General features: G+C 41.1%; 1 protein-coding gene and 1 pseudogene across 2 annotated transcripts in view; one reads left to right on the forward strand and one right to left on the reverse strand.

The window, feature by feature from the left end:
* Positions 1 to 27833, reverse strand: part of VAMP1 (vesicle associated membrane protein 1) — a 77778-nt gene that overhangs the window by 4479 nt on the left and 45466 nt on the right. The gene's annotated exons all lie outside the window — the stretch shown is intronic.
* LOC125106276 (calcyclin-binding protein-like) lies at positions 10494 to 27656 on the forward strand (annotated as a pseudogene).

Here is a 27833-nt window from a genome sequence, read left to right on the forward strand (position 1 = left end):
ATTTTATTTATTTATTTATTTGTCAGAGAGTGAGAGAGTGCACAAGCAGGCAGAGTGGCAGGCAGAGACCAGAGAGAGAAGCAGGCTCCCTGCTGAGCAAGGAGCCCAATGTGAGACTCATTCCCAGGACCCCGGGATCATGACCTGAGCCGAAGGCAGTTGCCCAGCTGACTGAGCCATCCAGACGTCCCTTTTTTTTTTTCTTTTAGATTTTATTTATGAGATTTTTATTTTTTAAAGATTTTATTAATTTATTTGAGAGAAAGAGAGAGAACACAAGCAGGGACAGAGGGCGAGGGAGAAGCAGGCTCCCTGCTGAGCAAGGAGCCCGATGCGGGGCTGGATTCCAGGACCTTGGGATCATGACCCAAGCTGAAGGCAGATGCTTAACCGACTAAGCCACCCAGGCACCCCTATTTCACTGAGGTTTTAAACTAACAATGGATATTGAATCTTTACAAAAAGCAAACACATGCCATTTAAGCCTCCGAAGAGTTCGTTATATATCTATCCACCTGATAAATTACATAAATCAGTTTCCTGATGTTAAACTATCTTTACTTTTCTGAAGAAACCCACACTTGATCTTGTTCTGTTTTTCTTTGAATGGACCTCTGGGATCCTGTTTGCTAATATTTTACTTCAGATTCTCATTCATGAACTGGGCCTATAATATTGGTCTGTTTAATGTTGCTCATAGCTTTATAATTATATTTATATTTCTGACAGAACACTTCATCTTAAAGGAATTCTACCTTAGAGTTAATTTAGTTGAGTATCTAGGACTGCCAACCTCTCACCTCCCCCAACCCAAGGTCAACACATCCCCTAACCATGCTTCTGCTCAACAGAGTTATATAGTTTGGTATCTTCTAGGCACCTGTTTGTTTTTATGTGCTTATCATGAAAAGATTTACTTGTTCTAAGTTGTATACCTCTGACATCCTCAAATTATGGACTGACCCTCAAAACACCTGTTTGAATCCCAAAATTTGTATGGAACCAGAAAAACCCCAAATAGCCAAGGAAATGTTGAAAAAGAAAAGCAAAGCTGGGCATCACATTGCCTGATTTCAAGCTATACTACAAAGCTGTGATCACCAAGACAGCATGGTATTGGCACAAAAACAGACACACAGACCAGTGGAACAGAGTAGAGACCAGATATGGACCCTCAACTCTACAGTCAAATAATCTTTGACTAAGCAGGAAAAAATATCCAGTGGGAAAAAGACAGTCTCTTCAATAAATGGTGCTGGGAAAATTGGACAGCCACATGCAGAAGAATGAAACTCAACCATTCTCTCACATCATACACAAAGATAAACTCAAAATGGATGAAAGATATCAGTGTGAGACATGAATCCATCAAAATCCTAGAGGAGAACCTAGGCAGTAACCTCTTTGACATTAGCCATAGCCACTTCTTTTAAGACACGTCTCCAAAGACAAGGGAAACAAAAGCAAAAATGAACTTTTGGGACTTCATCAAGATAAAAAAGCTTCTGCACAGCAAAGGAAACAGTCAAAAAAACAAAGAGGCAACCCATGGAATGGGAGAAGATATTTGCAAATGACACTACAAAAGGCTGATATCCAAGATCTATAAAGAACTTCTCAAACTCAACACCCAAAAAACATATAATCAAGTCAAAAAATGGGCAGAAGACATGAACAGACACTTCTCCAAAGAAGACATACAAATGGGGGTGCCTGGGTGGCTCAGTGGGTTAAGCCGCTGCCTTCGGCTCAGGTCATGATCCCAGGTCCTGGGTTCGAGCCCCACATCGGGCTTTCTGCTCAGCAGGGAGCCTGCTTCCTCCTCTCTCTCTGCCTGCCTCTCTGCCTACTTGTGATTTCTCTCTGTCAAATAAATAAATAAAATCTTTAAAAAAAAAAAAAGAAGACATACAAATGACTAATAGACACATGAAAAAATGTTCATCATCATTAGCCATCAGGGAAATTCAAATCAAAGCCACATTGAGACACCACCTTATGCCAGTTAGAACAGTAAAAATTGACAAGGCAAGAAAACAAATGTTGGAGAAGTTGTGGAGAAAGGGGAACCCTCTTACACTGTTGGTGGGAATGCAAGTTGGTACAGCCACTCTGGAAGACAGTGTGGAGGTTCCTCAAAAAATTAAAAATAGAGCTACCATATGACCCAGCAATTGTACTACTGGGTATTTACCCCAAAGATACAGATGTAGTGAAAAGAAGGGCCATATGCCCCCCAATGTTCATAGAGCAATGGCCACAATAGCCAAATTGTGGAAGGAGCTGAGATGCTCTTCAACAGACGAATGGATAAAGAAGATGTGGTCCATATCTTGGTACATACAATGGAATATTACTCAGCCATCAGAAAGGATGATTTTTGCTTCAACATGGACAGGACTGGAGGAGATTATGCTAAGTGAAATAAGTCAATCAGAGAAAGTCAATTATCATATGGTTTCACTCATATGTGGAACATAAGGAATAGCATGGAGGACACTAGGAGAAGGAAGGGAAAAATGAAGGGGGGTGGAATTAGAGACAGAGACAAATCATGAGAGACTATGGGCTCCAGGAAACAAACTGAGGGTTTCGGGGGTGGGGGGTTGGGTGAGCCCAGTGATGGGTATTAAGGAGGGCACGTATATCATGGAGCACTGGCTGTTATACGCAAGCAATGAATCATGGAACAGTACATCAAAAACTAATGGTGTACTATATGGTGACTAACATAACATTAAACACACACACACACACACACACACACCTGTTTGATAAAGTTTGTCCAATCAAGTAGGGCAATTCATGCAGAAACCAGTCCAAAGGAGGAAAAACAAGGCAGCCATTCCAGAGCAACAAGACCTCAAAAGGCAACTATTTTTATACTCAAGGCCTAACAACTCCCTTTGGGATTAATCCATTTGTAAAAAAAAAACTCTATCAGCATTGTCCAACAGAACTTTCTGTAATGATAAAAATTATTATCTGTGTTGTCCAATACGGGAGCTGCCAGCCACGTGTGGCTAATGGGCGCCTGACATGTGATTAGCACAGTGGAAGAACTGAATTTTATTTTAAAGATTGACTTATTTATTTACTTATTTGAGAGAGAGAGAGAGAGCATGGGCGTGCAGAAGGGAGGGGCAGATGGAGAGGGAGAAAGAGTGTCAAGCTGACTCTGCTCTCAGCCCAGAGCCCAATGCAGGGCTCCATCCCAGGACCTCAGAACGTGACCTGAGCAGAAACCAAGAGTCAGCTACTCAACCGACTATGCCACCCAGGCACCCCTGAAGGAACTAAATTTTAAATTTAATCTAATTATATATATATTTTAAAGATTTTATTTATTTATTTGACAGACAGACATCACAAGTAGGCAGAGAGGTAGGCACAGAGAGAGGGGGAGGTAGGCTCCCCGCCGAGCTGAGAGCCCGATGTGGGGCTCAATCCCAGGACCCTGGGATCATGACCTGAGCCGGAGGCAGAGGCTTTAACCCACTGAGCCACCCAGGCGCCCCAATCTAATATTATATTTAAATAGCTACATGTGGCTATTGGCTACCACACTAGACTCTAGCACAGCTCTAAGTGGTCTATGAAGAAACCGGATTCAATGAGCCTATGGTTACCAACAGCTGGGAAGGAACAAAGAGCCCAGGCATTGAGGTATTCATGGATTCATCAAATCTCAAATATTTAACTACTGAGCACCTACTATGTGCTAAACATTGTTCTAGGTATCAAAGATACAGAGCTAAGCAGACCATAAGGGCACACTCTTGCTCTCATTAGATGAGACAGATGATCAAAATAAATCGGGAACAGTAAGTGTTAAGCTGGAAACTGAAATAGGGAAAGTGAGAGTAACTACCTAGCTACTTTAGACAAGAGTTCATGGAAGTCTTTTCAAGGAGGGGGCATCTGAACTGAACACCCAGAAGGAACCAGTGTTCCTCTTGGAATATTCAGCTAGTGTGAAAGCGCCTGGGACCTTGGGATGTCAGAGTTAGGGGAATACACGTCTGGGCTAGAGTCAGGTTGGTGAGGGCGCTCCAGATGGAGTCAGTCATATCACAGTGGGCTTCATAAACCAAGATAAGGACTTTCATTATATTCTAAATTCAGAGCAGCTATTGGAAGGTTTTGAGCAAGGGAGAAGTGCCATCTTTTTTCATGTTAAAAAGGATCAATCTGGCTGCTTTGAGAGAATAGACAATAGGACATTATTATCTGTAATAATCCAGTGGGTAATGAATAAAGACTGGAACCCGAGAGACCAGGTAGAAGGCTCCTGCGATAGACAGATGGGGAGAGTGTACAGTTTGAAGATATCCCTTGGAAACAGAGTCAGCAGGACTTGTTGATGGCCTTGGGTCTCAGCTCATACTCCGTGGCCTTGGACTACTCATTTGTTAAGATAATCCAAGGCTCACTTTTAAAATTAGCATTCGGTAAGTATGAAATGAGTATTTACTATATACCGGGCATCGGAAGATAACACAAACAAGATGCACTTACTACCTAACCTTCCAAAGCTTGAAAAATAATTACAATAAAGTAAGTGCTATAAAGTAGAATCATACCATATCATCAGAAACCTAATCTAAGCTTGAGGATCAGGATAAGCTTCCCTGAGGAAATTCAGGATGTGACCTGCAGAATAATTAAGGTGAGCTAGGTGAAGTGGGGAGGAGAGAATTCTCCCAGTGGAAGGAGGGAACGGTGTGTGCCATGGTCCCGTAATCAGAAGAAGAGCTGGGCTGAAGCTTGGGAACAGAGAGATGAAGCTGGAGAAGTAGGTAGGAAGCTGATCAGCCTGACTTACAAACTACAATAACGATTTTGGACTTTAACAGCAATAGAAAACCACTTAAGTTTATTTTTCCTCCCACACTTTAGTTTTTAATTCTTCTTCATTTCACATTTTATTAAGTCATAAGATACATACAGTAAACTATGTAAAGTGTACTGATCTTAAGTGTACAGCCTGAAGAAGTGTTACAACTGGGTTACATCCCAGAAGATACAGAACCTTCTCAGCACCCCAGAAGACTTCACGCCCCTCCCCCCTCAGTAATCCTTACTGCTTGGGTCTCAGTTAACATTCTGGGAGATAGGTAATATATCTTGAGATGGGGGCGCCTGGGTGGCCCAGTGGATTAAAGCCTCTGCCTTGGGCTCGGGTCATGATCTCAGGGTCCTGGGATCGAGCCCCACATCGGGCTCTCTGCTCAGTGGGGAGCCTGCTTCCTCCTCTCTCTCTCTCTCTGCCTGCCTCTCTGCCTACTTGTGATCTCTGTCCAATAAATAAATAAAATCTTTAAAATATATATATATATATCTTGAGATACAGGATATCTCCAGAGATGTTCACTATTCATCTTACGACTTGTCCCCGTCAATTAGTCTATAGAGATACTCACGATTTAACTTGTGACTTATCCCCATCAATTAGTCTATTAAAGCTGCCTATTTAGCCATGTAATGTCTGACTTCTTTTAATCAATGTCATGTTTTCGAGATGTATCCTTGCTGTTGCTAGTATCAGTAGTTTGGTTTCTTTTTAAAATTTTGCCATGTAGGGGTGCCTGTGGCTTCATTGGTTAAGTGTCTGACTCCTGATTAGGCTCAGTCATGATCTTGGGGTCATGAGATCAAGCCCGGCATCAGGCTCCGCACTGTGGAGTCTCCTTGGGGTCCTCTCTCTCCCTCTCTCTCTGAGTCTCCTGCTCACACTCTCTCATTCTCTCTCTAAAAAATAAAAATAATAATTTTGTCATGTAGTATTCCACTGTATGAATGCACCTGAATTTGTCCATTCTCTTGGTTCTTTCTAACTTAAGGGTTGTTTCAAGTTTTCAGCAATTCTGAATAAAGTTACTACAAATATTCTTATACACATCTTTTTACAGACATATGCACTCCTTTCTCTTGAGTATATACCTAGAAGTAGAACTGCTAAATCATAAGATGGAAATCTGTATAGTTTTAGTTTATACTGCTAAAACATTTCTAAAAGGATGGAAGTAATTTACAATCCCACCAGCAATGCTTGAGATCTGCATTGCTTCACATATGTACCTTAACTTGGGATTGTTACTCACCTTGATATTAGCCACTTTAGTGGGTCTATTTCTCACTTGGGGTTTCTTTTCTCAGTAGATTATTTCCTTTAGGATAAATTTAGAATTACAAAAAAGTTGCAGATGGTACAGAGTTTGGATATCCTCCACGTAGCCTCCCTTATTTTAATATCTTACACACTCATGACTCGTTAGTTAAAAGCAAGAAATTAACACTGTTGAAATACTAATTAAGCTATAGACTTTACTCAGATTGCACCAGTTTTTCTCTAATGTCCTTTTACTGGTACAGGATCTAATCCAAGATACTACATTGCATTAGTGGTCATGACCCTTTAGTCTGATCTGTGACAGTTTCTTTCTTTTTTTTTTTTTCTTTTCTTATTTTTTCCTTGGCAGTTTTGAAGCGCGCTAATCAGTTACTTGCAGAATGTCCTTCAGTTTGGGTTTTTGTGATGTTTTCTCAGGACTAGAAACTGCCAAACTGTCTTCCAAAGTGACTATAGTATACCCTTTCACATTTCCATCTGCAATCAGAATTCCTTCTGCTCCACTACATTTCATGGTGGGTGGTGTTGGTTTTAAGCAATTATGGGAGGTGAACAGCGGTCCCTCATTGTGATTTTTAATTTGCATTTCTCTAATGACCAATGTTGACCATCTTTTCACATGCTTATTTGCCATCTGTATACCTCATTTGCCAAAATGTCTCTTTAAATCTTTTGCCTATTTTTAAATTGGGTCATTTGTTTTTTTATTCAGTTTTAAGAAGTCTTTATGCATTCCAGATACAAGTCCATTATCAGACATGCAATCTGCAAACGTTTTTTCTTAGCCTGTGGTTTATCTCTTTATTCTCTTAACATATCTGTCACAAAGCAGTTTTTAAATTTTGATATGATCTACATTATCAATTTTTTCTTTTATGGATTGTGTTTTCTTTTAAATAATCTCTACACCCAACTTGGGGCTCAAACCCACAACCCCAAGATCAAAAGTGGCATACTCCACCAACTGAGCCATCCAGGTGCCCCATGGATTGCATTTTGGATGTAGTATCTGAAATCTGATCACCAAACCCAAACCCAAAGTTAATGCAGATTTTCTCCTGTGTGTTTTTTAAAGATTTTATTTATTTATTTGTTTGTTTATTTATTTATTTATTTATCTGAGAGAGAGAGTGTGTGTAGAGGGAGAGGGAGAAGCAGACTCCCCGAGGAGCACAGGGTTTAATCCCCAGGTGCCCAACAAGTTGGGCCACCCAGGTGCCCCTCTCCTGTGTTTTCTTCTAAATATTTTGTCACTTCATTCTTTCAGTTTAAGCTTATGAGCCGTTACTCTTTGTGTAAATATGAGGTACATGTTGAAGTTTGTTTTTTTGTGGTTGAAAAGACTGTTCTTTCTACATCAAATTTTCTTTGCATCTTTTCAAAACTCAGTTGATAATACTTGCGTGGGTTTATTTCTGGGCTCTCTTGGCACTGCAGGCCTATGGGTCTACCCTTTTGCTAAGACCACACTATCTTGATGACTGTAGTTTCCTAATAAGTCTTGAAATTCAATAGGGTAGTTTCTCCAACTGGTGTTCCTTTTTTAGTTCCTTTCAGTTCCTTTTCTTTTCCGTATAAATTTTAGAATCCACTTGCCAATTTCTATCAGAAAAATATTAAAAAGGCCTGCTGTGATTTTGATTGAGGATACACTGACTCTTTAAATTGAACTGGGGAGAGCTGACATCCATGCAATATTGAATTTTCCAACCCATGAACACAGTATATCTCTCCATTTATTTATATCATTGTTGATTTTTTTTATTACTGTTTCATAGTTTTTAGTATACAGATCCCGGCCATACTTTGTTATATGTATACTTAAATACTTAAGTAGGGGGTGGGAGGTGGGGGACTATTATAAATCATATATATTTTTTTAAGATTTTATTTATTTATTTGACAGACAGAGATCACAAGTAGGCAGAGAGGCAGGCAGAGAGAGAGAGGAGGAAGCAGTCTCCCTGCTGAGCAGAGAGCCAGATGCGGGGCTCGATCCCAGGACCCTGGGATCATGACCTGAGCCGAAGGCAGAGGCTTTAACTCAGGCTTTAACTGAGCCACCCAGGCGCCCCATAAATCATATTTTTAAATTTCAAATTCTAATTGTTTACTGCTGATATATGGAAATATGTTTGACTTTTATATATTGGCCCTGTATCCGACAAACTTGCTAAACTTACATATTAGTTCTAGGAACATTTTTGTAGATCCTTTGGGATTTTTGCACAGATAATTATGTCATTTTCAAACAAAAACAGTTTTATATCTTCCTTTCTAATCTGTAAAACTTTTATTTTCTTGCCTTATTACATTGGCCAGGACATCCAGTATATTGAAAAGATGTTCTGGTCACAGATTCCTTAGAGCAAAATGATCATACCTGTCAGAGCATTTTCATTTGGTGTAGCATTTACAGAACAGACACAGCACTAGTACCAACACAATATACCTAACATTAGGACAAGCCAGTATGGAATAGGGATAGAAGAACAGAAACAACTAGCATGTTCTGGAGAGCCATTACATACATTTTATATTCTTGTACTAATTTGATTACTCACTTTCCCCCTTAATTTACTGCTATTTGTACCTTATAGTAAGTTTATACATTACTATTTAGCATAGAAATCAGCTAATGGTCTGCTAGATCCAGGTCTTCCTCGGGCCAATCATTTCCCATAGGTATTATATCCTGAGGAGGCTTTAATTTAATCCCCTAATACATTTGATCATTTGCATGAAGTAGTTAAATTTTACCAACATCACTATATCACAGTATTTTTAACATTTGGGTCTACTATCAAGTATACAAAGCCCAGTCCAGCATAAGGGTCTATTCCTATTAGAACCTATGTACAGTTCCCTGGGGCTACCAGCATTGGTCCAGCATAATTCACACACAAGCTGTGTGCATGGTCTTCCTTTCCCCCTCCCCCCAGCACCTTTCCCAGAGCCATCTACCGTCTTTCTCTTGTGGCATTTTGTGCCGCAGACAGTGCAAGAGGAAGATGTCTAGATTCAGCCCCTACTTACAGCTGCAGCAGCCACATGTCCACTCACCTCAAGGGAGTGCCCCAAAACGTCGACTTCGTGTTGCCAATCACCTTCTAAATCTGGAAGGGAGTTCTTCTGGTGGGCATTGACCTGCCCTGCTTTCGTGTGCCCCTTAAATTCCCAGAGTGATTTCTGCATGGCCACACCCTATCCAGGCATCCCCTTAATAGTCCCGTTTTCCCTTGATCATCTACCATGACCCCATGGCCAGGCCACTGGCTACTGCCCATGAATCTGTAAAAATTCAAACACAGGGACTTTTAACCAGTGTTCAACTCTTGCATCACCGCTAGAGAACAGCACGCAGCTGAGCCCATGGAGAGATGATCTCTTCTAACAGCACAGCTGCTGTTTCAGACCATGAGGGACTGACTAGTTGGCCGTGCAGGGGTCAAAGATCCCTTATCTCCTCCACTTCCTTACTTTCTCTTCCCAAGCCAATGCTTCTGTGAGCCATGGCTGTTTGAGCAAATCCCACTCCTCTGACACCAACTTACAGGATCTGTTTCTACTCACAACACTTGTGACACCAAATGTGTGCATTTTCCACAGCAGATTCTCCAGTTCTCTGCAGATACCAACTTAGTGTCCTCCAATTTAGCTCAATTTTGACACTAATGACCCAGAGCTTGTAGGTTACCAACACTTCTGTTCAAGTTTCCTACAAATCAGAGGTTCCCAAGACCCCTGTCTTCAACTCAATAATTTGCTAGAACAGTTTAACAGAATTCAGGGAACTCCTTTACTAACTAGTGACAGGTTTATTACAAAGAATATTATAAAGGATACAAACAAGCAACCTAAGAGGGACATAGGGCAAGGTCTGGAAGAGTCCAGAGCACAAGCTTCTGCCCCACGGTCCCAGCTCATGAATGCGTTCACCAACCTGCAAGCTCTCTGAACCCCTTAGTTTAGGGATTTTTATGGCAGCCTTATCCTAAACAGAACTATTATTAATTCAGTCTCTAGCCTCCTCCCCTTCCTGGAGGGTGGGTGGATAGAGCTAGAAGTTCCAAACTTCTAATTATGGCTTAACCTTCCTGGTGACCAGTTATGACTCTGAAGCCATCCAAGAGCCCACCAAGAGTCACCACGTGAAAACAAAATGCACTTGAGAGGCGCCATGGGCAGAAGCCGGTCACAGCTGCCTCAGGGTCGGCTGTGCAGACAGGCAGCAGGCGCTGGGCTGGGACTCCTGCCGAGGTGGGCTCGGGCTCTGCCTCTGAGCAAGCAGCCTCCCTGCGTTGTTTCCTGTTCTCTCCCCCGTGTGGCTGCAGCTCCGGGCCTTGCCTTGCGGGCCCAGATGACCATAGCTGCAGCTTTGGAAGAGCTACAGAAAGACCCAGAGGAGGTGAAGGTGCTGCTGGAAAAGGCCGCCAGAAAGAGTATGCGATGCCCTTACCTTTGAAAGTCCAAGATGGAGACAGAAATCAAGACCAAGATGCTGCTGAAATCACAGAGAGCAGCAGAACCTCTTGACAATGAAAAACCGCCATGGTGGCTCCCTTGACAACGGGATGTACAGTGAAAATCAGTGATTGTGGATGGGATCGGCAGATAAATTTGTGAAGATCTACCTCACCTTAGGTTGAGTTCATCAAGTCCCCACTGAGAACGCACACGTGCATTTCACAGAGACCTCATTTGATCTTTTGGTAAAGAATCTGAATGGGAAGAGTCATTCCATGGTCGTGAACAATCTCTTGAAACCCATCTCCGTGGAAGGCAGTTCAAAAAAAATTCAAGACAGATACAGTTCTTATGTAGAAAGAAAGCAGAAAACACGCGGTGGGACTACCTGACTCAAGTTGAAAAAAGAATGCAAAAAGAAAAGCCCTCCCACAGCACCCATCAGTAGGAAATACATCCTACTGAGGGACTGGTGGATGCTCTAAAGAAAATTATGAAGATGGAGATGATGAAAGTGAACTATTAATAAAGCCTAGGTGGAATCAAGAGAGAAGCCAAAGGAGACACAGAATTTTGGGATTTTATTTTTTATTTTTTAAAAGATTTTATTTATTTATTTGATAGAGACATCACAAGTAGGCAGAGAGAGAGGGGGGAAGCTGGTTCCCTGCCGAGCAGGGAGCCTGATATGGGGCTCCATCCCAGGACCTTGAGATCATGACCTGAGCCGAAGGCAGAGGCTTAATCCACTGAGCAACCAAGGTGCCCCACAGAATTTTGGGATTTTAAAGTCATTTTGGTGGGACGTCTGGGTGGTTTAGTTGGTTAAGTGTCTACCTTTGGCTCAGGTCATGATCCCAGGGTCCCAGAATCAATTCCCACATTGGGCTCCCTGCCCAGCCAGGAGTCTGCCTCTCCCTCTGCCTGACACTCCCCCTGCTTGTGCTCTCTCTCTCTCTGACAAATAAATAACTAAAATCTTTTTTTTTAATTAAGATAAAATCAGAAGTCATTTTGGGAATCGTGGTGTGGAAATACTGATGTTCCCAATAAGGAGATGTTGGTGAACTGCACAGATGAATTTGAAAGATAACTACAAACAGCCTTCTTCTAAGAAGAGGCAATGAATTCTCCCATTTCCTCCTGGAGGATTTATTTAAATAGAATATGCTTATTAAACACTTACTCGAAAGATGGTTTCTTTAGCAATCTGGGCATTTTATTCCAGAAAGGGTAATATCGCATTCATGTGTGAAAAGTGAAAAAGCAAGTCTTGCCTAACGATAATGCCACATTGTGTTTCTTTTCATTCAGCTAACAAAATTTATTGTTCACCTGTAAGTTCCTGACATCGGCTCCCACCAGTGTAAGAATAAGTAAAATAAAACCTGAATTTCTAGGGTGCCTGGGTGGCTCAGTGGGTTAAAACTCTGCCTTCGGCTCAGGTCATGGTCCCAGGGTTCTGGGATCGAGCCCCGCATCAGGCTCTCTGCTCGGCAGGGAGCCTGCTTCCTCCTCCTCTCTCTCTGCCTATTTCTCTGCCTGCTTGTGATCTCTGTCTGTCGAATAAATAAATAAAATCTTTATTAAAAAATGAATTTCTAGGGGCGCCTGGGTGGCTCAGTGGGTTAAGCCGCTGCCTTCGGCTCAGGTCATGATCTCAGAGTCCTGGGATCGAGCCCCGAATCGGGCTCTCTGCTCAGCAGGGAGCCTGCTTCCTCCTCTCTCTCTGCCTGCCTCTCTGCCTGCTTGTGATCTCTCTGTCAAATAAATAAATAAAATCTTTTAAAAAAAATGAATTTCTATATAAATAAATAAATAACAAAAGACATTTTTGTCACTCAAGAAATTACAATGGTAAATCTCTTTATTTCTCCCTTAGATCTTTTAGTTTTGCTTCATATATTTTGTAGCTCTACTGTTAGGTGCATATACGTTTAAGATTACTATGTCTTTTTTTTTTTTAAGATTTTACTTATTTATTTGACAGAGATTACAAGTAGGCAGAGAGGAAGGCAGAGAGAGAGGAGGAAGCAGACTCCCCGCTGAACAGACAGCGCAATGTGGGACTCGATCCCAGGATCCCGGGCCTATGACCCGAGCCAAAGGCAGAGGCTTTAACCCACTGAGCCACCCAGGCTCCTGAGATTACTATGTCTTCTTGAAGAAATGACCCTCTAATCAGTATATTGTGTCCCTCTTTATCCCTGATCTGTTCTTGTTCTGAAGTCTACTTTATGTGAAATTAATATAAACATTCCATGTTTCTTTTGATTCGTGTTTTTAGTACATCTTTCTCTACTCTTTTATTTTTAACCTGTTGAATACTCTATATTTAAAGTGAATTTCTGGTACACAGCGTATAGTTGGGTCTTGCTTCCTAAACTCTATCTTTTAAGTAGTATGTTTAGACTATTCATATCTAATGTGATTATTGATAGTTAGATTAAAATATGCCATCTTGTTTGATGATTTCTTTTGTTTGTTTTCTGTGTTTTGGGGGGATTTCTTTTCATTGTTATCTATTTGTTAATAAGTTTGGTTATATTAAAATGTAAAATTTTGTCCACTGAAAGACAATATAAACACAGACTATGACGATACTTACAATCATATGACTGATAAAGAATTACCATCCAGAATGTTTAAAAGAAAAAGATCAGTAAGATAAAGACAAACAATCTGACAGAAAAACAGGCAAAGAATAGGAATGGGCAACTCACTAATGAAGAAAACCAACACCAAAAAATATATATATATATTTTAAGGAGCTGTTCAGCCACAGACTCTTAACTATAGAGAACAAACAGCTAGTTATCAGTGGGAAGGAGGGTAGAGGGATGAGTTAAGCAGGTGACAGGGATTAAGGAAGGCAGTTGGAGTGATGAGCACCAGATGTTGTATGAAGTGTTGTATCACTATTTGTACACCTGAAACTAATATTACACTGTATGTTAACTAACTGGGATTTAAATAAAAACTTAAAGAAAAGAGTAAGAATAGATCACTTACAAGGTCTATGAGGGTAACAAGAGAAGAGGGCCAAAACAAGACCCTGCAGAACTTCCACATTCAATGGCCAGGGAGAGGAGGAAGAGCTGGCAAAGGAAATTGAATCAGAACACCCAAAGGAGGAAGAAACCAAGGAAACATGATGTTTGGTGAGGAAAAATGTTTCAAGAAGAAAGGGGCATTCAACCATGTCAAATGCTGCTCAGGGGTTAAATAAGAAGATGGAAGAGTGTCTGTTGGATTTATTAAAATGTAGTCACACACCTTAGTGAGAGTAGATCCAATGAAGAGATGGGAATGAAGTGAGATGAAGGATGAGTGGGAGGTAAGCAGGGCTGCCACATGGCACAACCCTGGACAGCTCCTTTCAAATGATGCCCCAGGAGGCACCATTTACACAGACTACAGAATAACATGGTCTGTGGAGTTATCCGATGCCGAGCCCCTGGAGAGAAAATGGAGCCCATGAGTAGAGTGATTTAAGAGCATTACCCATAAGGTCCAACAGCCTGTCCTCAAACACTGGTTGCAACACTTACTAACAAAGTGAGGTTGCTCAAGTGGCTCAAACATTTCACACCTCAGGGTCCAAACCTATAAAAATAATACCAACGCGATAGGACTGTTGTGAGAGGTGAATACAACACTCTACATTTCAGCTCATAATAAGCATTCAATCAATGTAAATTATCATTTTCTGTAGTGCTTAGACAAACACTTTCAAAAGCATGGCCATCATGGGAACAGAGAAATGACAATAGCTACAAGGGGATATGGAATTGAAGGAAGGTAGTGTTTATTTTGTTTTGTTTAATTTAACCTAATTTAATTAACTTTATTTCTTAAAGCTTTGGTTTCCAGAAAAATTGCACAGAAAATACAGAGTGTCCATATACTCTTTCTTCCCCTCCACACACCACTTCCTCTACTACTAACATCTTGCATTAGCGTGGTACACTTGTTACAGCTTTTGAACCAAACCAATACATTGTTACTAAATAAAGTTCATAGTTAACATTAGAGTTCACTCTGTCCTGTGGGCTTGATGAAGGTATAATGTCATATATCCATTATTATAATATCATATGGTACCAAGTAGTTTCACTACCCTAAAAATCCCCTATTATTCACATCTTTATCCCTCCCTCTCCACAAGCCCCTGGCAACCTCTGATTCTTTTTATTGTCTCTATAGTTTTGCCTTTTCTAGAATGTCATAGTTGGAATCACACAATATGTAGCCTTCTCAAACTGGCTTCTTTCTCTTAACAATATGCATTCAGGTTATTCCCTGGTTTTTGTTTTTGTTTTTTGTGGCTCAATGGCTCATTTCTTTTTTTGCAGAATAATATCTCATGATCTAGATGTACCACTATTTTTTAACCATTCAACCATATAAGAATATCTTGGTTACTTCTAAGTTTTGGCAATTATGAATAAAGCTACTGAAACATATGTGGGCAGGTTTTTGTGTAGACAGAAGTTTTCAACTCTTTTGGGCAAATACTGAAGGATAAGTACACTTATCCTGTGATAAGATTACGTATAGCTTTGTAAGAAATTGCCAAACTGTCTTCCAAGTTGGTTCTGCCATTTTGTATTCCCAACAGAAATGAAGGAGAGTTCCTGCTGTTCTGTATACTCACGGGAGATTGGTGTTTGGGATTTTAGCCATTCTAATAGGTGTGCAGTATTATCTTGTTGCTTTCATTTGCAATTCTTTAATAACATATGAGGTTTAGCATCTTTTCTTTTTCATATGTTTATTTGCCAGCTGTACATCTTTGGGAGGTGTCTGTTCAGATCTTTTTGCCCATTGGGGGCCCATTTTTTAAATTAAATTGCCTATTTTCATATTGTTGAGCTTAAACAGTTCTTTGTAAGTTTTTAACATGCGTTCTTTATTAGATTTACATCTTGCCAATATTTTTTTCAGTCTGTGGCTTGTCCTCATTCTTTTAACAGTGTCTTTCACAGAGCAGAAATTTTTCAATTTAATGGGAATCTCATTTGTCAGTTTTTTTTTCTTTCACAAACACTACTTTCACTGTTGTATTTAAAAAGTCATTGCCAAGGGCACCTGGGTGGCTCAGTGGGTTAAGCCGCTGCCTTTGGCTCAGGTCATGATCTCAGGGTCCTGGGATCGAGTCCCGCATCAGGCTCTCTGCTCAGCAGGGAGCCTGCTTCCCTCTCTCTCTCTCTCTGCCTGCCTCTCTGTCTACTTGTGATCTCTCTCTGTCAAATAAATAAATAAAATCTTTTAAAAAAAAGTCATTGCCAAGTTCAAGGTCTCCTAGGTTTTTTCCCATACTATCTTCTAGTACTTTTATAGTTTTGCATTTTACATTTAGGTCTATTACCCATTTTGAGTTAATTTTTGTGAAATGTATAAGGTCTATTCTAGTCTCTCTCTTTCCCTGTAATATTTTTATTTATTTGTCAGAGAGAGAGAGCACAAGCAGTGGGGAGCAGCAAGCAGAGGCAGGGAGAGAATGAGGCTCCATACTGAGCAGGTAGCCTGATGCGGGACTTGATCCCAGGACCTTGGGATCACAACCCAAACCAAACCCAAAACAAACCAAAGATGCGCAGACAACTGAGCCACCCAGGCATCCCTATTCTAGTCTCTTTTTTTGTATGTCCAGTTGTTCTAGCACCATTTGTTGAAAAAACTATCTTTTCTCCATTGATTGCCTTTAGTCCTTTGCCAAAAATCAGTTGATTATATTTCTCTGTATCTATTTCTAGGCCTTCTATTCGGTTCCATTTATCTATTCATTTATTCTTTTGCCCATCCTATGCTATTTTTTTAAAGATTTTATTTATTTATTTGACAGAGATCACAAGTAGGCAGAGAGGCAGGCAGAGGGGGGGGGGGGGAAGTAGGCTCCCTGCTGAGCAGAGAACCAAATGTGGCGCTCATTCCCAGGACCCTGAGATCATGACCTGAGCCAATAGAAGAGGCTTTAACCCACTGAGCCACCCAGATGCCCCACCATCCTATACTATCCTAATTACTGAAGCTTTATAGTAAGACTTGAAGCAGGTAGTGTCAGTCTTCTTCTGACTTTTGTCCTTCTCCTTCAATACTGAATTAGTTACTCTGAGTCTCTCTCTCTCTTTTTTAAGATTTTATTTATTTATATGAGAGAGTGAAAGCAAGAGAGATCACAGAAGGAGAGGAAAAGAGAGAAGCAGACTTCCAGCTAAGCGGAGAGCCCGATGTGGGGCTTGATCACAGGATTCCAGGATCATGACCCGAGCTGAAGGCAGACGCTTAGCCAACTGAGACATGCAGGAGCCCCCTCTTTTTTTTTTTTTTTAAGTAATTTCTACACCCAATGTAAGGCTCAAACTCACAACCCTGAGATCAAGAACCTCAAGCTCTTCCGACTGAGCCAGCCAGGCACACCTTGGATCTTTTTTAACTTTAGATTGGTTTGTCAATATACACAAAACAACGTGCTGGGATTTTGATCGGGATTGTGTTGAATCTATGGATGAGGTTGAGAAGAACTACTATTGAACAATATGGAGTGGAAGGGTTTTGGGGGGTTTTTTTGTTTGTTTTATTTTCTTAAGATGAGGAGAAGCTCGAGCATATTTAAAAATTTTGGGGAAGGAGCCAGTAGAGAAGAGATTAAAACCTCAAAAGGCAGAGAATCATCAATAAGAGATTATAGAGCAGGCTGCAAGAAGTGGGGTTCAGGGTGCATGTGGAGGAATTGATAGGAGGAGGGACCTTTGTCCATTATAAAGGAGGACAGGGAGTGAGGACATGCATAAATGCAGGTGTATTTGTAAATTTGGTGGTGAATTTGATTCTTTAGTAAAGATGGATGCCAAGTCAGCTGTTGAGAGCAAGAGGATGAGATAGGACTGGGAAGTTTGAATGGAGGAAGTGTGAGCAGTCATCGAACAGAGGCAAAGAACATATTCGCCAGAGGGATGGGGCAGGATCACCAGATAGTGTTGAAGGCTCTCCTGGTGACCGTAAACTTGGAAGCCATGAAGACCTGTGAGATCACCCAGTGTACTCAGACACCCAGTTGTATGCACAGAGAAGGAAATCGTTCATCCATCCGGGATCAGGCTGCTTCCACAAAGGTGTGATAAAAGGTCAGGGACACAAAGGATTTTATAATAGCAACAAGAGAGTGATGAAAGTAGTGGTGGGCTGTCAGATCTAAGAGGGACAGGGAAGTGAAAATGGAAGGAGCTAATGGCTGAAAATCAAGTGGAGAGGCAGGGGACTGGCGGCCAGAGGGAAGACCAGGTGCAGTGGGCGTGGTTGAGCAAGAACAGGAGGTTGTGGTCAAAGAGTTTCCATCTCTGTAAAGTCGGGACATGGGAGTTGCAGTAATAATCAAACGTGACAGAACGTGTGCTCTGTAAACAGTGAAACACCACACCGTTTGTTTCTTCACTAGATGTAAACTTGAAGACAGGAACCATGTCTCAGACATTCCTCCTGCTAGCCTAGCGCTTCATGTCGAATCCGTGGTAATGAATCTGAGTGTTAGAAAGAGGAGCCAGTGAGCTGATTTCCCTTGAAGATTGAGGCTCGGCCAGAATTTTGGACTTTCCAGTCCTGAAAACAGCTGATCCTTCCACATTCTTGTAGGCAGACCAGCTGACGTCTGACAATGAGGTTATATATAGATCAGACTGTTCTGATAAGGGCAGGGCAGCTTGTATTGAATACAGTAGTCCCCTCTTAACCATGGTCTCATTTGCTGTGGTTTCAGTTACCGCTGGCCAACCACAGGCTGGAAATAGATGATCCTTCCTCTCACGCAGCCTCAGAAGGTGGCCTAACACCATATCACAGTGCCTACCTCATTGACTTTGTGTTATCTCATCACAGAGGCATTTTGTCCTCTCACAGTATCGCAAGAAGCGTGAGAAGAGTACAAAAAGATGTGTTGTGTGTGTGTGTGTAATGTGTGAGACCACATTACATAACTTACAGCATGTTGTTATCATTGTTCTATTGTTTTATTATCAGTTGTTATTAACTTCCGTGCTTAATTTATGAATTAAACTTTATCATAGGTCTGTATGTATAGGAAAACACATAGTATATATAGGTTCAGTACTATCTGTGTTCTTAGGTATCCCCCACAGATAAGGGGGGGTGGACTACTGTATATATTTATAAACTCTCAATAAAATATTAAAAAGCAATTATTTGAAGACATTGAGGAATTACCTAAAGGGTAGAAACTGGAAGAGATTTAGTGCTTAAAAAAAAGGAAAAAAAAAAAAGAAAAGAAAAACATACTGATTGAGAGCCATATTACCTGGCTTTTACAGGTTTTCATGATGTACATGGGGGAGGGGTGGATAGAGCCAAAGAAGAAATTGGCACTCTTGCTAACGAGTCCAAGTTTGGTATTGTCAGCTCAGCTGGAAACGGAAGGGTACTCTCAGAAAAGAAGGAAGAAGAGGAGAGCCCCCAAATCAGCAAACCCCTTCAAATCCTTAACTGACTCCTGAACTATGGAGCAATACTCCAAGGAGTTAATCACAAGAATGTCCATTCCTCATCAGGCATGGTTTAAGATTAACCCAGCATTGGAGCGCCTGGGTGGTTAATCAGTTAACCGTCTGACTCTTGATTTTGGCTCTAGTCATGATCTCAGGGTCCTGGAATTGATCCCTGCATCAGGCTCTGCCCTCAGTGGGGAGTCTGCTTGAGAATTCTCTTCCTCTCCCTCTGCCCCTCCCCTGGCTCTCTCTCTCCCTCTCAAATAAATAAATAAAATCTTTTAAAAAGTGTAACTCAGGGACGCCTGGGTGGCTCAGTTGGTTGGACGACTGTCTTCAGCTCAGGTCATGATCCCGGGGTTCCAGGATCGAGTCCCACATCGGGCTCCCAGCTCCATGGGGAGTCTGCTTCTCCCTCTGAGAAGTCCTCACTCATGCTCTCTCTCACTGTCTCTCTCTCAAATAAATAAATAAAATCTTTAAAAAATAAAAATAAATAAAAATAAAATAAATAAATAAAAAGTGTAACTCAAAAGTGGATAAAATACCTAATGCCTAAATGCAAAAAATAAAGCTATAAAACTCCTAGAAGGAATATGGGTGTAATCTGTTTTACCCCAATTAGGCAATGGTTTTGGGTTTTTTTTTTTAATATGACAATAAAAGCACAAGCAACAAAGGAAAAAAGCATAAATTGGACTTCATCAAAATTAAATTTTTTTGTACTTCAAAGGATACCATCAAGAAAGTGAAAAGACAACCCACAGAATGGGAGAATATATTTGAAAATCATACATCTGATGAGGCACTTGTATCTAAAATATATAAAGAATTCCTATGACACAAGTTTTAAAAAGGACAAACAACCCAATTCAAAAATGGGTAAAGAACTGGGGTGCCTGACTGGCTCAGTTGGTGGAGCATGTGACTCTCAGGGTTGTGAGTTTGAGCCCCATGTTGGAATGTAGAGATTACTTAAAAAAAAAAAATTTTTAACGGGTAAAGGACTTGAATAGATATTTCTCCAAAGAAGATTTATAAATGGCTAACAAGCCATGGAAAGATGTTCAACATCATTAGAGCTTAGAGAAATGCATCTAAAAACCACAATGAGATACCACTGACTAAGACGATTACAATTTTAAAAAGACAGATAATAACTAGTGTTGGTAATAATATCAAGAAACTAGAAACTTCATACACTGCTAGTGACAATGTCAAATGTTGCAGTCACTTTGGAAAACAATCTAGTGGCTCTTAAAGAGGTTAAACATAAAATTACCACATGACCGGGGCACCTGGGTGGCTCAGTGGGTTAAAGCCTCTGCTTTCAGCTCAGGTCATGATCCCAGGGTCCTAGGATTGAGCCCCACATCAGGCTCTCTGCTCCGTGGAGAGCCTGCTTCCTCCCTCTCTGCCTGCCTCTCTTGCCTACTTGTAATCTCTGTCTGTCAAATAAATAAATAAAATCTTTTTAAAAAAATTACCACATGACACAACAATCCTGCTCGTAGGTATACACTTGAAAGAAAACAGGTTTTGTGTGTGTCCACACACAAAACAGCTGTACAATTGTACACAAATGTTGATGGCACCATTACGCATAACAGCTCAAAAGATGAAACAATGTAAATGTCCATCAACTGAGAAATAGGTAAATAAAATGTGGTATATCCATGCAATGAAGTATTACTCAGTGACAGGAAGTACAACATGGATAAAGCAGGAAAACATGATGCTAAGTCAAAGAAATCAATCACAGAGGACTATATGTTATAAGATTTCATCTATATGAAATATTGGGAATAAGAAAATCCATAAAAATAGGAAGTAGATTGGCAATTGTTTAGGGCCGGGAGGGTTTGAGGGAAAATGAGTGGTGATGGCTCAGGAGTGTGGACATTCTTTTTGGGGAAATAATGAAAATGTTCTAAAACTGACTGTGGTGATGGGTGCATATTCTTCAGGAATGACAAGAGGGGCACTGGGTGGCTCAGTCAGTTAAGTGTCCAACTCTTGCTTTGGGCTCAGGTCCCGATCTCATGGTCGTGAGACTGACCCCCATGTGAGGTCCATGCTCAGTGTGGAGTCTACTTGGGATTCTCTCTTTCCTTCTGCCCCTCCCATTTCTGCTCTCTCTCTCTGAAATAAATAAATAAATCTTCTTTAAAAATTTACATGGTATAGTAATGGGATATTATTTGGCAATGAAAAGGAATGAAGTACTAATATATGGTACAACATAGATAAACCTCAGAAGCATTACATTAAGTGAAAGAAGCCAATCATAAAAGAGCACATATCATATGATTCCACTTATAGGGAATGTGCACAATAGGCAAACCCATAGAAACAGAAAGTAGGTTAATGGTGGCCTAGGGCTGCCTTAATGAGGGAAATAGGGAGTGATTGCTAATGGCCACATGGTTTCTTTTGGGGATGATGAAAGTGCTCTAAAATTGTAGGGATGGCTGCATAATTCTGTGAATACTCTAAACACTATCGACTTGCACACTTCAAATAGGTGAACTGTATGACTGTATGATTCAGATATAACTGAATTATATCTCAAAACTGGTTAAAAAAAAAAAAGACTGAGGGGCACCTGGGTGGCTCAGTGGGTTAAAGCCTCTGCCTTCGGCTCAGGTCATGATCTCAGGGTCCTGGGATCGAGCCCCGCATCGGGCTCTCTGCTCAGCGGGGAGCCTGCTTCCTTCTCTCTCTCTCTCTGCCTGCTTGTGATCTCAGTCTGTCAAATAAATAAATAAAATATTAAAAAAAAAAGACTGAGCCAAAAGCACACATTTTTACATCAACTGCAGCCAAGGGAGGACTCAGAGCTCAGAACCTGCAAAGGAGTTGGGGTGACTGCCTTTGGAGTGTGGGGGGATGACATAGGGTAGGATATCTGCTCATCCTCTCCCCTTTTGAGCACTACAGACTAGAGGCAACACCATGGTAGTAACATGAACAGAGGAGGGCCCACCCACAGGCCCACACATATGACTCAAGCCCAAGGGTTGGCAATGGCCACGTTAATATCCCAGGGCTCTGAGGTGTCCAACTTGAGAGTCACCCCAAACCAGTGTATCAGCACCATTCTGGTGGCAGGGATCCATCCATACAGGACCAGGTCTGGTCCCGAGGCACTCTGCCAGGCCCACTGGTCCAAGGCACTGGAGGGAGACTTACAATTCTTGAGAAAGCCACTCCAAAGCACAAGGACCCCTGAGGTGTGGGAACCTGAACAGTCTTTCTTCTGTCTAAGGTCAGTACTGCAGAGGGTACATACAAAAATCAAATAAGATGGTGAACCTAAACCCAACCTATTGACAGTGTATTAAATGTAAATGGATTAAACACTCTATGTAAAAGGTTATCAGACTGGATTCTTAAAAACCAAGGCCCAATTGTATGCTTTTTATAAGAGACACACTCAAAATAGAGGAAGATGGGTTAACAATAAAGGATGGAAAGTATATATATATATACCATGTACACAATAAATGTAAGACGGCTGGTTGTTGTTTTTTTTTAACATTTTTATGTATTTATTTGCAGACAAGCAGGGGGAGCAGCAAGCAGAAGGAGAGGATAATCAGACTCCCCACTGCGCAGGAAGCCTGATATTGGGTTTGATACCAGGACCCTGGGATTATGACCTAAACTGATGGCAGACACTTAACCAACTGAGACACCCAGATGCTCCAGCTAGTTTCAATATAAGTATTACAGAGATTTTTTTCAAAGCTCATTTTATAATGATAAAAAAGTCAATTCACTAAGAAGAATTAATTATGAACAATTAAGAATTAATAAGACTAAGTGTATAATAATGTTAAAACAGAACTTCAAAATAAATGAAACAAAAATATTACAGGAAGAAATAGACAATCATAGTTGAAGATTTAAAAATTATTCTCTTGGGGCACCTGGGTGGCTCAGTCATTAAGCATCTGCCTTCGGCTCAGGTAATGATCCCAGGGTCCTGGGATCCAGCCCCACATCAGGCTCCCTGCTCAGTGGGGAGCCTGCTTCTCCCTCTCCCTCTGCTCCTCCCCCTGTTCCTGCACTCTCTCTCTCTCTCTCTGTGTCAAATAAATAAATAAATAAAATCCTTAAAAAATAAAAAAAAAATAGAAATTCCTCTCTCAGTAACTGATAGACCACATAGACCAAAAAAAAAAAAAAAAAAAAAAAAGAAAGAAAGAAAGAAAATTAGGAAAGATGTAGAAGATTTGAACGGTAGCAACGAATCTAACCTAACATAAATTCATAGCACACTCCATCCAACAACAGCAAAATATGCATTCTTTCCAAGTGCACATAGAACCTTCACTAAAATATATCATAGGCTGGTCTTTAAGCAAATCTCACCCATTTGAAAGGACTGAATTTAAAAGATTATGTTTCAAGGCACCTGGGTGGCTCAGTCAGTTAAGAGTATAACTCGTGATTTCAGCTCAGGTCATGATCTCATGGGTTGTGGGATCAAGCAGGGAGTTTGCTTGAGATTCTCTCTCTCCCTCTCCCTCTGCACTTCCTGCCCAGCCCCCGCTCTCTCTCTCTCATTCTCTCTCTCTCTAAAGTAAATAAATAAATCTTTAAAAGAAATAAAAATAAAAGATTATGTTCTCTGACTTAACGGAATTAAATTAGAAGTAATATCAAAAAATCCCCCCAATAATTGAAAGTTGAGTGAAACACTTCTAAATAATCCAAAGGTATTATGAGATACCATTAAACACTTACCAGTGTGTAGTGTTGTGGAGGTTTTTTTTAATGCTTTCTGTGGGTTTTCTCATTCACATATTTATTCCACAATCAAAATAAGCCATAACTTAAAGCCATAACATTTTTTAAAGTTAAAGGAGAATTTGTGTCACTGCTGCATTAATAAAATGCAAAGCTAATGAAAGAGCTTGGCTAAAATTTTAAAAGCTGACAACCACAGATCATAGCACGTAGGTAGAACTGGAATGCTCCTGAATTGCTAGTCAAGTCTGAAATATTGAAACTACTTTGGAAAACTCTTTGGAGTTTCTTTTTTTTGTTGTTAAGATTTTATTTATTTACTTGACAGAGAGAGAGGGAATGCAAGCAGGGGAAATGGGAGAGGGAGAAGCAGGCTCTCTGCTGAGCCAGGAGCCGGATGCAGGGCCCCTCTTTGGGAGTTTCTTAGAAGGTTAACTATATACCTATCTATGACCAAGAAATTCCACTCCTAAATATATGTTTAAGAAAAATACCATATATCTGGGCACCTGGGTGGCTCAGTGGGTTAAAGCCTCTGCCTTCAGCTCAGGTCATGATGCCAGGGTCCTAGAATCAGAGCCCCACATTGGGCTCTCTGCTCAGCAGGGAGCCTGCTTCCTCCTCTCTGCCTGTCTCTCCACCTACTTGTGATCTCTGTCTGCCAAATAAATTTAAAAAAAAAAATCTTTAAAAAAAAAAGAAAAAGAAAAATACCATATATCTAAAACACTTGTATTAGAATGTTCACAGCAGCTTCGACACTATTAGCCAAAAACTGGAAACAACCCACATTTTCACCAAGAAGTGAGTGGATAAGCAAATATTCACATGATGGAATACACTCAACAGTAAAAGGAAACTATGGATACAGGCAGCAACACAGATGAGTCTCAGAAACATTATGTTGGGCAGGGGCACCTGGGTGGCTCAGAGGTTTACTCTGCCTTCGGCTCAGGTCATGATCTCAGGGTCCTGGGATCGAGCCCCACATGGGCTTCTCTGCTCAGTGGGGAGCCTGCTTCCTCTTCTCTCTCTCTCTCTGCCTGCCTCTCTGCTTACTTGTTATCTCTCTCTGTCAAATAAATAAAATCTTTAAAAAATTTTTTAATTAAAAAAAAAAAACATTATGTTGGGCATAAGAAGCTAGACAAGGGGCGCCTGGGTGGCTCAGTGGTTAAAGCCTCTGCCTTCGGCTCAGGTCATGATCTCAGGGTCCTAGGATCGAGCCTCACATCGGGCTTTCTGCTCAGCAGGGAGCCTGCCTCCTCCTCCTCTCTCTCTCTGCCTGCCTCTCTGCCTACTTGTGATCTGTTTGTCAAAAAAATAAAAATCTTAAAAAAAAATAAGCTAGACAAAATCAATTATTCCATTTATATCACATTCTAGAACAGGTAGAACTAATCTGTGATGATAAAAATTAGAACAACCGTTGTATTTGATGGGGTGGGGGAGACACCCGTTGGAAACGGGGACACAGGAACCTCCCAGAGTGATGGAAATATTCCATAACTCAATTAGAATGGTGTAACATGTGCAGATACAATTGTCAAGATTCATCAAACACCTAATATCATGTGTTGTATTGCACATAAATTACACTTCAAAGCAAATGCCAGCTTCTTTAGAGCAAAAAAATCAAGCTCTTTTCAGGTGCCTTTGCACCCTGCCCTGCTGCATGTCTTCTCAGAAAATGCTATCAGAGATGAAGAATGTACAATCAATCATCTATCATTGGGGCATTAAGAGTTAGGGATCTACTGTTAAATCAATTAAACAGCCAGAAGTGGTTGGATTTAGCTGGCATAGCCTAAGATGCTAGGGGGATCGTCCAATACCTCATAGTGGGAGGCAATTTTTTTGAAGAGGAAGGTATTCCAGAAAGCACCACCAACTGTTGCAGACTTGGGAAGTGGTGAGAAGATTGGATAAGGTTTGGGGCACCTGGGTGGCTCAGTCGGTAAAGCGTCTACCTTCCTCTCAGGTCCCGATCCCAGAGTCCTCTGATCCAGTCCTGCAACAGGTTCCCTGCTCAGTGGGGAGTCTGCTTCTCCCTCTCCGTCTGCTTCCCCTGCCACCTCCACTCATGTTCACCCTCACTCTCTCTGTCTCAAATAAATAAATAAAATCTTAAGAAAAAAAAGAAAGATTAGATAAGGTCTGGCTTTGGAAAGAGAACTCCTAGCTGCATAAGAACTTGGAGGGAGGTGGTACAAAGGGCAAGGGGGATCTGTTTTGGTGGGCAAGATCCCCACTGGGGTGGACTCAAGAAAGGGGGAGCAGGATTCTTAGTGGGTCTGGGTTTAGATGGAACATGGACCAAAGCAAGAGTGACTGGGCCTTCATGGCAATCACAGGCTTAGTGAGAGTCTCTGAGGAGTCCTCAGCCTCTGCAGACCCCCGCCCATGTCCAGGCCCTCCCCTGGCACCTGCAGCTCCAACCCAGCACCTTGGCACTGAACCTGACATCCCCAAGGTCAGGAGCTGGCCTGAGAACTGAGTCTCTGCTCTATTTTCTAATCTCTAACTCTGCCTCACATCCAAAACAAAGCCTCTGATTGGAGCGTGTCCTGAAAACCAGAATCACAACTCCAGACTGTTCTTTCTAGTCCTGGCCCTGAACCAGAGCCAGTAACAATGGTGATAGTGATAGCCTAGTAGTGTTGTTGCAATAAGACTAGTAAGTAGAGTCACCGTGGTAATTAATGCTGTAGTGGTTACTATAATAGCATTGGTAGCTAACATTTAATGATGCTTAACTATATGCCAAGGCCCATGCTGAATGTTGAAATGCTTTATCTTACTTAATCCTAACAGATGCTTAATCCTAACAGCTTATCAGGGAGGAGATAGAAACTCTTTGTACAATACTCTGCTATACCTTTATTTGTTGTTGTTGCATAAATAAGACCTACTCATTATAGGAAAAATTGGAAGATGCAGGTGAGCAAAAATACAGAAAATAAAAGTCACCCATCATCACATCCCTTTCAGTTAATCACTATTGTGCCCTACCACGTATATGTTCTTCAATATCTTTATAAAAAACAGTATTATGCAGTATGTAGTTTAATCGACTCATTTCATTCAATAATGTATTGAACATTTCCCCTATTGGTAAATAAATATACTTTTAAAACACCGTTTTACGGGCACCTGGGTGGCACAGTCGGTTGAGTCTGATGCTTGATTTCGGCTCAGGTCATGATCTCAGGGTCCTGAGATCAAGTCCTGCACCTGGCTCTGTGCTCAGTGTAGAGTCTGCTTGAGATTCTCTTCTCCATCTGCCCCTCCCCCCACCCACTCTCCCTCTGTAACCCTCTCTAAAATAAATAAATAAAATCCTTTAAAAAAATAAAATGTCTTTTTAATACCTACTTTATATTCCATCAATTTTGATAAAATACACTTACCCAATCTCTTATTGCTGGACATTTAGATTATTTCCTTTTTTCCCCAATGTTAATGTTTTGCTTTGTTTGTTTTTAAGTTACTTCTTTTGTTTGTAATGTTTTTTAATGTTTTAATTTTTTTAATGTTTTAATGTTACAGAAATTGGTTAACAGACTGTCCTTATAGCTTTGAATACACCTTTGTTTACTTCCTTCAGACTGGTTCCTACCAGAGGAGTTGCTGAGTTAGAGCGTGGGCATTGTTAAGGCTTTGAAGTCAGGCAGCCCTGACTTGAATCCTGCTCAGGTGGCCTGGCCCCTGGCCTGAGGCAAAGTGCTTCTGGGGACCGAGTTTGTGCCCTGTGCTCCTTTTCCTCCTGTTTGCTCCCTATCACAGTTCGCTGTTCTTAGCCTCCATCTGTAGGTCTTGTGTTCAGCCCTGACTGCAGACCCTACTCCCCCAGGCCTGTGCATTTTCCTCACTGTGTGCTCCCCAGCACCTGGGACAGAGCTCAGTGTCTCCTCAGATGCAATTTGGTGCCGCAAAAAGGTCATGGTCGGGAAGGAAGGTACCCAGGTCCCATTCCC

The sequence above is a fragment of the Lutra lutra genome, chromosome 8, assembly GCF_902655055.1.
Source record: "Lutra lutra chromosome 8, mLutLut1.2, whole genome shotgun sequence".
Taxonomy (NCBI): domain Eukaryota; kingdom Metazoa; phylum Chordata; class Mammalia; order Carnivora; family Mustelidae; genus Lutra; species Lutra lutra.